The sequence below is a fragment of the Leucoraja erinacea genome, chromosome 5 (genome assembly GCF_028641065.1).
Source record: "Leucoraja erinacea ecotype New England chromosome 5, Leri_hhj_1, whole genome shotgun sequence".
NCBI lineage: Eukaryota > Metazoa > Chordata > Chondrichthyes > Rajiformes > Rajidae > Leucoraja > Leucoraja erinaceus.
The window spans coordinates 58307066-58320115 of NC_073381.1; positions in this window are offsets into that span (position 1 = coordinate 58307066).

Sequence of the window (13050 nt, forward strand, 5' to 3'; positions counted from 1 at the left end):
GTTCTAGTTGTTAAATCACCACCACTTTAACGGGGATTATAAATACCAGCTAAAGCCTTTTGCCTATGAAAGTTCAGCTAAATGGGCGGCATTTTATATTGATTCCCCGCTGCATCAATACTGAGGTGTAGTGTAAAGGTAACACAGGCAAGAGATATCATTTCAGCAATTTTTCAAAATTCAGACACCTACTGAAAAGAACTCTACTTAAAGTACGTGACGCACACGACGACGCTCATAAGTGCTCTGGAGTAAAGAGAGAAAAATTCGAACAGGATTACTGAATGTCAATGGGAAAGTATTGGTTGAGTCAACAACGTGTCGCAAAAGAACGCGTTTGCAGGTCGTTATTAACAATCCAGAACTATACCCGCTGGCCGGCCCAACAGGCACATGGAAGAGAATAAATATTTATTAATACTTGACGAAGAGAAGTAAGCAGTAAAACAATTCCAATCCTTTAACCTGCATTTAATGATATTTTCCTTCCTTCACTAGGCGTATGTCTGAAGAAGGGTTTCGGCCCGAAACGTTGCCTATTTCCTTCGCTCCATAGATGCTGCTGCACCCGCTGAGTTTCTCCAGCACTTTTGTCTACCTAGGAATATGCCAACCCGTTTAATGACCCTGTGGCAACATTTGGATGCTGCAAATGCTATTAATGTTCAACAAGACAGGCAGCTTCTGTGGCGAGAGAACCAGGGCAACCATCTTACTATCGACCGGAAAGGTTAACTCGGTTCTTCTCCTCACAGACGCTCCTTTAATGATCATTTATTGATTCGGAAAGGGCCACTGGATCAATCATCGTATATGAAATTAGACAACATCATACATTGAGGGGAAATTATCTGGTAACTTGTCATAAGCTTGGCTGTAACGGTGGTGTTCTATGTTATTGTACTATTCTGGACACGTCTAATCACTGGGGAAACATTACTTCCTCCCTGGAAATCAAGTCTGGAAATATTATAGACCTTTAGTTTTTCGTTCTTATTTGCAGATTGCTTAAATAATCATTAAACAGACCATGCAATCGGGATCCAGTAAATTGATGAGCAATAAACATTTTGAAATGTTGTGTTATTGCGCCCTCTCCTTTAAAACTTGTTAAATTATATATTGCGCCTTTTACCAGCTCACTGGCACTAAGACTGTTTGATCTAAAAAGTCTGAAAAAAAATCACTAATACAACCTTTCCCCGCTGCACGCGCGCGACTTTCAACATTTAAATTGTTCGTGGAAGAACATAAACATTGGAAGTGATTTCCATGTGATTTTATTTTCACAGGCATTGAATCTATGTCAGTAAAGTCTACTTTGAATGATTCGGATTGAAAGGGAGAAGCATTGTTTCTGCGGAGTTGTCTAACATCGCGTCTTGTGTACCTACATAATAGGCATGACGTGTGACAAACACTCCCTATAATCATGGCCATACACTTACAGTGCCGCTATAGATATATATCTGAAATATGGTTGTGCATCTGTAATTGTTCTTGGGAAGGAGCTGGCGATGAGCCAGCAACTGTGGTGCTTGCAATGGAGATTTTGCATCAGATATGTTGGGTATGAAGTTCCAAGATTTAGACCTAGCTATAATGAGATAAAGGTTTCATATTTATATCTCTGAACTTGAAAGTGGAACATGCAGGTTCAAATGTTTCCAATTGCCATGCATCCATCCATGTTCTTCAAGGCATTAGAAATGTTGAGTTTTGGAATTGCTATTACATTGTTGCAGTGGATGCTATCACTGCAGCCACAATACACTGGTGGTGGAGAGAAGGAATATTTAAGATAACAAACGGATACCAATAAAGTAAATATTTTAGAATCATAGAAACATAGGTGCAGGAGTAGGCCATTCGGCCCTTCGAGCCAGCACCACCATTCAATATGATCATGGTTGATCATCTAAAATCAGTACCCCGTTCCTGCTTTTTCCCCATATCCCTTGATTCCTGAGTCAACAACGACTACCGACGTGTGGAAAAATCATCACATGGATAAAAATGTCATGCAGTTTTTTTTAATTATAAAAAGCCTCCCATGACCATGGACAGAACTGCCCCGATGATCAGCTTCTCCGTGTCTTTTATGCAGCTGCATGCTTCTCTTGTCATAGAAACATAGAAATTAGGTGCAGGAGTTGGCCATTCGGCCATTCGAGCCTGCACCGCCATTCAATATGATCATTGCTGATCATCCAACTCAGTATCACGTACCTCCCTTCTCTCCATACCCTCTGATTCCCTTGGCCACAAGGGCCACATCTAACTCCCTCTTAAATATAACCAATGAACTGGCCTCAACTACCCTCTGTGGCGGAGAGTTCCAGATATTCACCACTCTCTGTCATGTAATTAACCGCTTTTATCAAATAGTTGCTACAATGCAATAAATGGCATTTAAAGTACTTGGCTGTCAAAAAAAGCGCAAAACATAATGGTGTTTAAGAAACGGACTGCAGGGAGAACTTCAAAGCTTTTGTAAATCGATTAAATTCAGGAAGTTGAACTCAAGATTTAAATCCCTTGAAAGATAGGTTTCTTAACACTGGATAGATGTTCTGCCAGAACGGAGTTGCTGAATAAAATCGTCTCCCGTTTTCCTCCTCCGTTTCTTGCATGACCTCAGCTTGCCAGCTTTATTTGCATTCCGTGATCTGTGTAATGTATATAAGTGTAAAATAATAAACTGACCAAGAAGGTCCAGTGTTCTCCCCTGTTAGTTTAGTTTAGAGATACAGAGAGGAAACAGGCTGTTTGGACCACCGGGACCGCGACGACCAGCGATCCCCGCACATTAACACCATCCTACACCCACTGTGGACATTTTCACATTCACCAAGCCAATTAACCTACAAACCTGTACGTCTTTGGAGTGTGGGGGGATCTCGGAGAAAACCCACGCAGGTCATGGGGAGAACTTACCATCTCATTATAGACAGCACGCGTAGTCGGGATCGAACCCAGGTCTCCAACGCTGCATTTGCTGTCAGGCAGCTGCACCACCACGAATTAAAGCCTGTTTTAAGTATCAAATAGAGGAGCAAGAAGGTGATCAAGGCAGAGAAAGTGTAGAGGCCAATGCCCAGGTAGTCCAACTCGCAGGAGTGCAGGTCCACCATGCGATTCCGTGGCCACGGTGGGCCTTGAGGGAGGTGCAAGTGACATCGGTGACCAGGCGAGGGATGTAGACCCTGTGGTCTGATTGATCCACCACACGAACCACCTGGCGTCGCAGGTGCAGAGAAAGTGGTTGCCGCTTAGCCACAGCTCCCGAAGGTGTTTGATGGCGCTGTCCGGGAAACTGGAGGCCTGGATGGTCTTCAAGTTGTTATAGCTGAGATCCAGGTACTGCAGGGAGGTCACGTCCCGCAGGAAGTCCTTGGTTAGCTTGGAGATCTGGTTGCGGGTGAGGTTGAAGATGCACAGGGTCTGAATGCAGTTGGACAGCATGCGAGGCACTACAACAGGAGGTCCAGCAGCTCCAAGCAGCCTAGCAGGTAAAGCCTGACCCAGTTGAAGCTCCACAGCTGGTTACCGCTGTTCACAAGCTCCATTAGTAGCGGGGGCAGGTGGTCAAACACGTCATGCGGCATGAACACGAGTTTCTTCCCCTAATAATCTGCTGCTATCTGTGTTCGAGAGCGGAAACTTGCAATGGGCAGGCACGGTTCCTCGCCAACAAAGATAGACACAGAATGCTGGAGTAACTCAGTGGGACAGGCAGCATCTCTGGAGAGAAGGAATAGGTGACATTTCGGGTCGTGACACATTAATTCTCTCCAGAGATATGGCAACAGCACAGCACAAAACTAGTCTGAAGAAGGGTCTCGGCCCGAAACGTCACCAATTCCTTTTCTCCAGAGATGCTGTCTGCCCTGCTGAGTTACTCCAGCATTTTGTGTCTATATCCCATGGCTTATAATGTCACCTCACATTGTAAAATCATTATCTGAAGAAATGTCTCCTCGCTGGCTCAAACATAATCTATGTACAACTCACGTTTCTCTGCTTCATATACGTGGGAATTCCCTCAGTATGGTCACTTTTCACATGTCCCGCCCGGTGTTAACCTTTCCCATCAATGTTTGAGCCCCCATCTTCGCTCTGTACCTTCAGCTTCATTGGCGGCTCTCTCCCATCGAACGTATCCAAGTTAATTTCAGACCCCTATATCCATCCATCCATTCATTCATTTCCCATTAAGATCTGACTAATCTCCAACATTTCACTTCTGGCACTCAGGCCAAACCCACGAGTTACTCATGAGCCCCTACGGTAAACTTACGGGCTACTACGGTATTACAACGAGTTTAAAAGTTACAAATTTTTTCTTCAAGAGTAAATTTGACTCGTGGAAATCTTCCAACATGATGTATAGAAGCTGGGATATAATGTTAAAATTGTACAAGGCATTGGTGAGACCAAATCTGGAGTATGGTGTATAATTTTGGTCGCCCAATTATAGGAAGGATGTCAACAAAATAGAGAGAGTACAGAGGAGATTTACTAGAATGTTGCCTGGGTTTCAACAACTAAGTAACAGAGATAGGTTGAATAAGTTAGGTCTTTATTCTCTGGAGCACAGAAGGTTAAGGGGGGACTTGATAGAGGTCTTTAAAATGATGAGAGGGATAGACAGAGTTGATGTGGACAAGCTTTTCCCTTTGAGAATAGGGAAGATTCAAACAAGAGGACATGACTTCAGAATTAAGGGACAGACGTTTAGGGGTAACATGAGGGGGAACTTCTTTACTCAGAGAGTGGTAGCTGTGTGGAATGAGCTTCCAGTGGAAGTGGTGGCGGCAGATTCGTTGGTATCATTTAAAAATAAATTGGATAGGCATATGGATGAGAAGGGAATGGAGGGTTATGGTATGCGTGCAGGCAGGTGGGACTAAGGGAAAAAAGTTGTTCGGCACGAACTTGTAGGGCCGAGATGGCCTGTTTCCGTGCTGTAATTGTTATATGGTTATATGGTTATATGATGAAAATTTTTCACGAGTTAACAAGTTTCCTGAGTACCTGCCGTTAGCATTACGAGTTGTTAAGTTAAGTCCATGAGTTCCAATGTTCCCGCTACGTTAAGATGTTCACTTCCTACAGCTGACCTTGAAGGTGCTGGAGCCATTAATCTCATGCAATCTTCTACTGACCCTTGTTGCTCACATTCGACGTCTCCAACCCACTGAGTATTCGTGTCCTCTGGGCAGGTTCCTGGTTCCACGGCCCGCCTATCTGAAAGGCTTAATGCTTTAGATTTTCAAGCACCGATTCCATTTTCATTCTTGTTACCAACAGCAATCACCTGGCACGAACATTATATGCCATTTGAATGTTTTTCCCATTTTGATGTTTGATGGCAAAGATTGCCTCATTGGCTGAGGAGTAGAAAATGGAACAAAAATACGTTCACAATTTTGGATGGCACTTCAGAAACTGCTTTTCATTTTCAGTCAGAATGTTTTGAATAATTCAATCATCAGCAAATATGCATACCTCCAAACTTATGATCCAGTTGAAGGTAGTTGGATTTAGCTGAGGCCAGTACACACACCTGAGGAAAACATGGAGTGTTGGAGTAATGTAATTGTAATTGTTAATGATTTTATTAGATAAGTATGAAAACAAAACAAGTATGTAAATCATACAAGGAATTTGCCAGAGTCATACCAAAAAGCAACAAAACACGCAACTACGTAAACATTTAACATAACCATCCATCACAGCGGCTCCTCCACACTCCTCACTGGGATGCAAGGCTTATCTTCTTTCCTCCATTTTCTCCCGTGGTCGGGAGCTCCCAAGGTAGATCCCCAGCAAGAGGCCGCCAGCTCCATGATATTAGGCTGCAGTGCAGACCGAGATACGATAAGGAAAAAGTTGCATCTCCATCGAGGAAAGAGATTTAAAAAGTTTCCTCCACCCTCCCACATAATACAAAACTAAACACACACTAAAATAACATTTAACTACAGACAAAGAGCAGACAACAAAGAGGGAAAGGGACAAGACAGACTGTTGGTGAGGCAGCCATTGTACAGCACCACCTGGTCAATGAGATACAACATCTAGGGAGGGAAAATGCTAGATTTCACCATCTGTAGTTCCTTGTGGCCTGAGGAATGCCTGAAATAATGACCCGAGGATTAATAAGCACAGCCATTTTCTTTAGTGTTCTGAATGATTCCAGTCAGTTAAGAGAAATTTCAGTAACATTGACTTTAATGTTATCAAGGCCTTTCATACCAAACTCTGGAACGTATTGAGCCATGGAGCTCAAGTAACGTAATAACTGATAATTTCTTAGTAGTTATTGTTGAGCAATTTCTTTTTTTTCCAACGTGGGTACATTTGGCATGATGAGAAGCATTTACTTTGGCATGGCTCATGTGTAGATGCATTCCTGGGCACTTTCAGTTTTTCCGAGGCAGTCCCTCAGGATGGAGGATGATTTGCTTCCAATTGAGTCCATAACATATGGACTTAGGAACATGTGTGAACGATTTCCGAGAGAACACCGCTACCTACGGCTGTCATTTTTAGCCACCTCGCTCAGAGCCCCCCTCCGCCGCATCTTTCCACCATGTGCCGAGGATATTTCCCGTCGATGAAAAATGACAGAGATATTAATGTTTTTACAAAATTCCCCATTCTCTCTGCTGCCCCTGCTGGAGGGAGGGGAGGGACTATAAAACCAGGAAGTGGTGTGCCTCAATCAGTCTCTACAAGTGGTGCGCCTCAATCAGTCTCTGCAAGTGGTGTGCCTCAATCAGAGCTCTAAATAACACTGAACAAATGTCTCCACAGCTGTGAGTACCCATAATGTGGTTTGAAAATGAAAATATGGTGAGTTTGAGGGGAAAAAAGCACTGCCTGCAAATGGTTATTTGGGTTGAAGTAAAAAGACACCCTCTCTCTCTCTCCCCTCCTCTCTCTCCCCACCTCTCTCTCCCTATCCCTCTCTCTCTCCTATCCCTCTCTTTCTCTCTCTCTCTCTCTCTCTCTCTCTCTCTCTCTCTCTCTCCCCTCCATCTCTCTCTCCCCCTCTCCCTCTCTCTCCTCTCCATCTCTCTCCCTCTCTCCCTCTCTCTCTCCCCCCCTCCCTATCCTCTCCCCCCTCCCTCCTCCACTCCCCCTCCTCTCTCCCCCCTCTCTCCTCCCTCTCTCTCTCTCTCCCTCCCTCCTCTCCCCTCCCTCCTCTCCCCCTCTCTCCTCTCCCCCGCCCCCCCTCTTTTTTTCTCCCTCCCCTCCACTCCCCCACAATCCATCCCCTAACCCCCCCCCTCCACACCCCTACCCCCCTCCCTCCACCCTCCCTCCCCTCCCTGCTCCCCACCTCGTCCCCCTCCCATTACCTCACCCCCCTCAGCACACCCTCTCCCCTCCCCTCCCTCCTCCCTCTCCTCTCTCCCCCCCCCCTCCCTCTCCTCCCCTCCCCCCCCTCCTCCCCCCCTCTCTCTCCCCCCCTCTCTCTCTCCCCCCATCTCTCTCCCCCCTCTCTCCCCCCATCATTTCCCCCCCCATTCCCCCCTCCTCCCCCACCTTTCCCCCCTCACCCCTTCTCCTCTCCTCCTCCCACCCCCATCCCTCTTGCCCCTCTGTCTCTCTCTGTGTCTCTGCCCCTTCTCTCTCTGCCCTCACTCTCTAATCCCCCCCCCTCCCTCTCTAGACTGTGACTGCAAGTTGGGGGCTATGCGTCAGTAGATAGGGTGGTTATGGGGTAAAAGGAGCAAATTAATAATATTAATATAATATCAAGGGGGGTAATTGGCGTGAGTGCGGGCGGAGGGGGGGGGGGAATAGTTAGTGTGTGTGTGATGCCTCATGCCCCCCCCCCCCCCCCCCCACAACCGCAGTTGGGGGAACAGACCCAACGGGTCTGCACTTGGTCTAGTACTTCAATAAAGATACCCAAATGTTCCACCACAGGTCAAAGAATCTCATGATCCAAGGAGTTTGTCACAATTTTTCAAGAAGGCTTTGAAAACATTTAATGCATTTCCTTTGTGCTCCTGACAAATTACAGAGGTCAGATGGAAGATCTGGTAACAGGAGGCTTGTGTCAGGAATGTGGACAATGTAGCTAATCTCTTTGAAATAGACTAAGCTCAACAATAGTATACATTGGCTGGAGAGAGAATGCTGATTTTGGTTTGCTTATCCTGCCAGAAAATTTGGAGGAATTTGTACTGAATTTGCTGTAAGTGTAAGTGTCCCAAATCTCTTGTGGACAGAAATCTTAGGATCACTGCTGGTCGATAAGTATTAGCATCTTGCCGAGTTTAAATTCTTCAAACACCTTTTCTCTCTGAACAGAGGTTAAAATAAGGCAGTACAGGGCAGCATGGTGGTTAAAAAAAAAAGGCAGATGCTCTATGATGCATTTTATGAAACAACTCTAAGAAATTTACACAACTTTACCGTAAAATGTCGAAATTACTTTCACCCTTGCCTCAGATGGCCAGACATGTGTTGCATCATCGTTGACGTATCTCTTCACTGACAGGCCACTCCCGAGATGTGGAAAATAGTTCAAGTTTTCCAAAGTCTTTGCCCTTTTACAGCTGTGCCGGCTGGCAGAGAATCTTTGATTTGCAGATGTGTTGATTCTCTGCAACGCTTCACTAAGAGATTCAACAATGACTTGGAGCTCAGTCTCTGAATGTACACATATGCATGCATTGCCGGCAGACTGCATTTGTTAAAGTTGTAGGGTCCTCGACTGTGGAGTAAAAGTGATAAATATAGAGCTGCAGGGTTAGTTCTATTCCTGTTGACAGCCCTTTAGAGTTGAGTTGCAATTTTATCATGGCAAGAGTTGGACAAAAGTGTTTGTATGATGATGCATTCTTGCTTGACCCTGGTATAGATTCGGATCAGATCTGTAGTGGACTGACTGGTTTGATTCAGAGAGACTCAGGTAATTTTCTGATGGATCTATTCCCTATTAGGGACGGTGGGCAACGCGACTCTCGTCAGCAGCGGCCTCTGCAGTCCGTCTGTCTTTTTATTATTGTAGTTTTTATTTTATTTTTGTTGGGGTATGTGTGTGGGGGGGTGGGGGTGGGGGGGGGGGGGTGGGGGGTTGGGGGGGGGGGGCTGGGCAACTTTAAAATCTTTCCACTGCACAGGCAGACCCGACCTGGCTTCTTGGTGTGGTGGAGCACTGCTGCGACCCGACTCCCGGAGATTCGGAGGCTGCAACTGCAGGTCTGGCGGACGGCAACACCGGGAGCCCGTGGGTCCCTGGTGGGAGACCGCTTTTCGGGGCTTCCGCAACTGCGACTTCTCCCGCCCGAGTTGCGGGGTTGAAGAGCACCTGGAGCGGGGCCTTACATCACCCCCCGCGCGGCTTGGAATGGCCGCGGGACTTTGCGAGCGCCTGCCAGGGGCTCCAACAACAAGACCCGGTGTGCGACCTTGCACCACCCGGCGTGGCTTAAATGGCCGCGGGACAATCGCCATCGCCAGCCGGGGGCTTTGACTTTGACTCTGACATCGTGGTGGGTGGGGGGTGCAGTGGAGATATAAGTTTTTTTGCCTTCCATCACAGCGATGTGATGGATGTTTGTGTAAATTGTGTTGTGTCTCGGGTCTTTTTCGTTTTGTAATGTATGGCTGCAGAAACGACATTTCGTTTGGACCTCAACGGGGTCGAAATTACAAATAAATTGTATTGTGTATTGTATTGTGTATTGTGAATAGAAGAGAGGTGATTATAGAAACAAATGAGAAATTGGATGCACAGAGTCTCTTGCCCAGGGTAGGGGAATCGAGGACCAGAGGACATAGGTTCAAGGTGAAGGGAAAAAGATTTAATAGGAATCCTAGGTGTAACGTTTTCACAGAAAGGATGGTGGGTGTATGGAACAAGCTGCCAGAAGAGGTAGTTGAGGCTGGGACTATCCAATCATTTAAGAAACAGTTAGACAGGTACATGGATAGGACAGTTTTGGAGGGATATGGACCAAGCGCAGGCAAGTGGGACATTTGTTTTGGCCGGTTTGAACAAGTTGGGCCGAAGGGCCCTTTCCCACACTATGACTCTATGACTAAAGCTTTTCCAACTGGGGTGGCACAGTGGTGTAGCAGTATAGCGCCAGAGATCTGAGTTTGATCTTGACTATGGGTGCTGTCTGTACGAAGTTTGTACATTCTCCCTGTGACTATGTGGGTTTACTCCAGGTCTTCCCTGTTTTTTGTTTAGATTTCCAGCATCTACAGATTTTTTGATTTTCAACAACTAAGAGTTTGATGAGAAAATAATAATGTGTCTTTTTTGGCAATCACTATTCATATGTTAATGGATGGTAATTTGTGCTAAGAAAGGAATATAGCTAGAAGTGCAATTCACCACAAGTTGCTGGACTCTTCTATTAACCACAGAAGAACAGAAGCACAGCATCAACCTCCTCTTACATTCAAGAAAAATAAATTTAGCACAGCGAATTGGGGCTGGTTCTTAATCATGTAAGGAAAGGATTTAAGTTCCTACCATGTCTTTCAATCTTTTTGGCTAAAAAAAGGAAAATTGAAACTGTGGGGATTACAAACCCAGAGGCCAAGAGCTGGAAAGTGGGATTAAGCTGGAAACTTACTTTTCTGCCAGCGCGACATGGTGGTATATTTTGCCTTCTTTACTGCCATTTCCTTATTATTCTGTGCTGAATTTTCCATTGGATACTAAAGTATTTCCAGGGATCTTCTTCCAATTTTGCATTTTTTAATATTATTCTTACATTTCCGTTATGTTCCATACTTTTATATTGCTTTTGATCCAAACTCTTTTCCCTCTTGCACTTAGTCAGGCTATGTATTTTCCAGTAATTACTCATTTTGTTTTCTTCCGTTTCAGTAACTAATGAGAGAGTCCCAAGACAAACTCTAATCCATCCATTCTCTATTGAACAGTTCTTGCATTTGTCTGCTGTGCTTCGTAAAGAAATGCTGCATCTATATACTACGCATCTAAACAATTTAAAATGTAATTAGTTTGCGACCAAAAAAAACTGTGTGATTTAAATTACATTCTGCAAAGGAAAATGCAGCTTTGAACATAACTTTCACCACTGGGAGGCACCATTGCTTCTCGTTCAGCATAACTTTCTGTCTGGAGTTGCACATTAATGTTCAGGCTGCTTATTTCTTTATATCTTTCATAAATGTTTTGTTTGAAACAAGCTATTGCATATTTCTACTTGCCGTACAAGTAATATTTATTTTGTAGTCTTTGTGCAAGTTGAACGTAAATTCCATCTTTATGTGTTCCATGCCTACTGGTACAATGTCAATTTAATTTAGTTGCCGTCCTTTGCTTTGCATGCACTCACCGTCTGTTTACTCAGAGTGATTCATATCCCTTTATCTAATGTGCCACAAAGGGATATGCTAGAATTTAGGACTGGAACCAGTTACACAGTCAGCCTTTTGTGCTGTTTTTAGTGACAGATCTAATGTTCTTGCCAATGCAACTTCTTCTCCTGCATGGATGCAGACTGGCAATTAATCTGGTAGAAATGGGGCATGCACTGCTGCTTTCATAACTGCAATGAAGAAAATGGCTAATTATATGTTAAATCGCTCATTACATTAGTAATTTCTATCAGCCTTAATGGCCCGTCCTTCCCCTAAAGGAGCTGCAATTCTCCTATATTCCTGAACTATGTGGGGTAAATATACAGAAATTTAATTAATGTTTCAGTCTTAACTACTTTTACTTAAATGAATTTGCCCTTTGAGCAGGATGCAGGATTAACACCTGAGGCCCTGTTCCACACAACTTCCAGTGGGAGTACATGGAAATCCATTTTTATTATTGATTAACAACTAGCCCTGAATGGAGTACACCAGTTTATTCCTTGAAAAACAAATCAACATGTCCCTTTCCAAATTCTTAGATTTTGAGCAAAGCACAAAGTGTTTACGGAACTCAACGGGTCAGTCAGCATCTCAGGGAATGGGTAGGAAATGTTTCAGATTGGAAATCTTTCAGGTTTTAGTTTGCTGCATCTGCTTTGCAGGCTTTAAAGTGAGCTTTTAGTGGCATTTCTCTTATTTGGCAATATTTTTACTAGTCAAACTATTAAATAGAGTATTCATAATAGGATTTTTACTTTTTTTTCTCTCTCAAACTACCACACTGCTGATTATTTTCCTATATGTTTCATTCTTGTTTTTTCCTCTTCTTTTAAATATTTTTGTCATGAAATTGTATTTGATATTGTACATCCAATTGTCATCTTACATTATTCTACTCATTTGTCACAATTCTGGTTATCTCATTATTTGCCCAACTAAACAAAATAAAGCCATCACATATATTTCCAGAAAATGTTTTGAAATGTTAAAAGACATTGTGACATAAATATTAGTCTTTGTCCTATGTTGTCTTCTTCTGCAAAAATGCTATTAAAATGTTAACATTTAAATACCTTTCATTCACATTTGAAAGATTATTTACAATGAACTTAGAGCAGGTTAATTATTAAGATAATAAATAATAATTTGAAGCCTAAAAATGTGCACAGGTTGAATCTTTCATGAAGAAGACTGTTAGAGAAATACTAGACTAAGTGGGACCCGTTGGGTCCCTGTCACAAGGGAAGCCTGGTCCCCCAACGCAAGCCGTTCCCCAAGGCAATATTCCACCACACACCCGTTCCCCCAACGCAACCCGTTCCCCCAACGCAATATTCCACCACTCACGCCTATCCCTCTTCCATCGAATCCACCCCTCCCTCTCGCCCTCTCTCTCTACACACCCCTCTATCCTACCTTGCCCATCACCCCGGACCCCTCCCTACCATCCTGCACTTCACACCACCCCTCTCCCCCACTCCCCTCCCTCATCCCTCTCCCCCCCCCCCCCCCCCCCCCCCCCCCCCCCCCACCACCACCATGCTGTGGGTCGGGCTGTGGCACTCCATCTCCCCGTGTAACACTGTGGTGTGTTAGGGCCACTCCCGGTGTCCACGTCCAAGAGCAGGAGTCGCTGGACGCAGGACCCACGGTTTCCTTCGCCAGCAGGTAGCTACC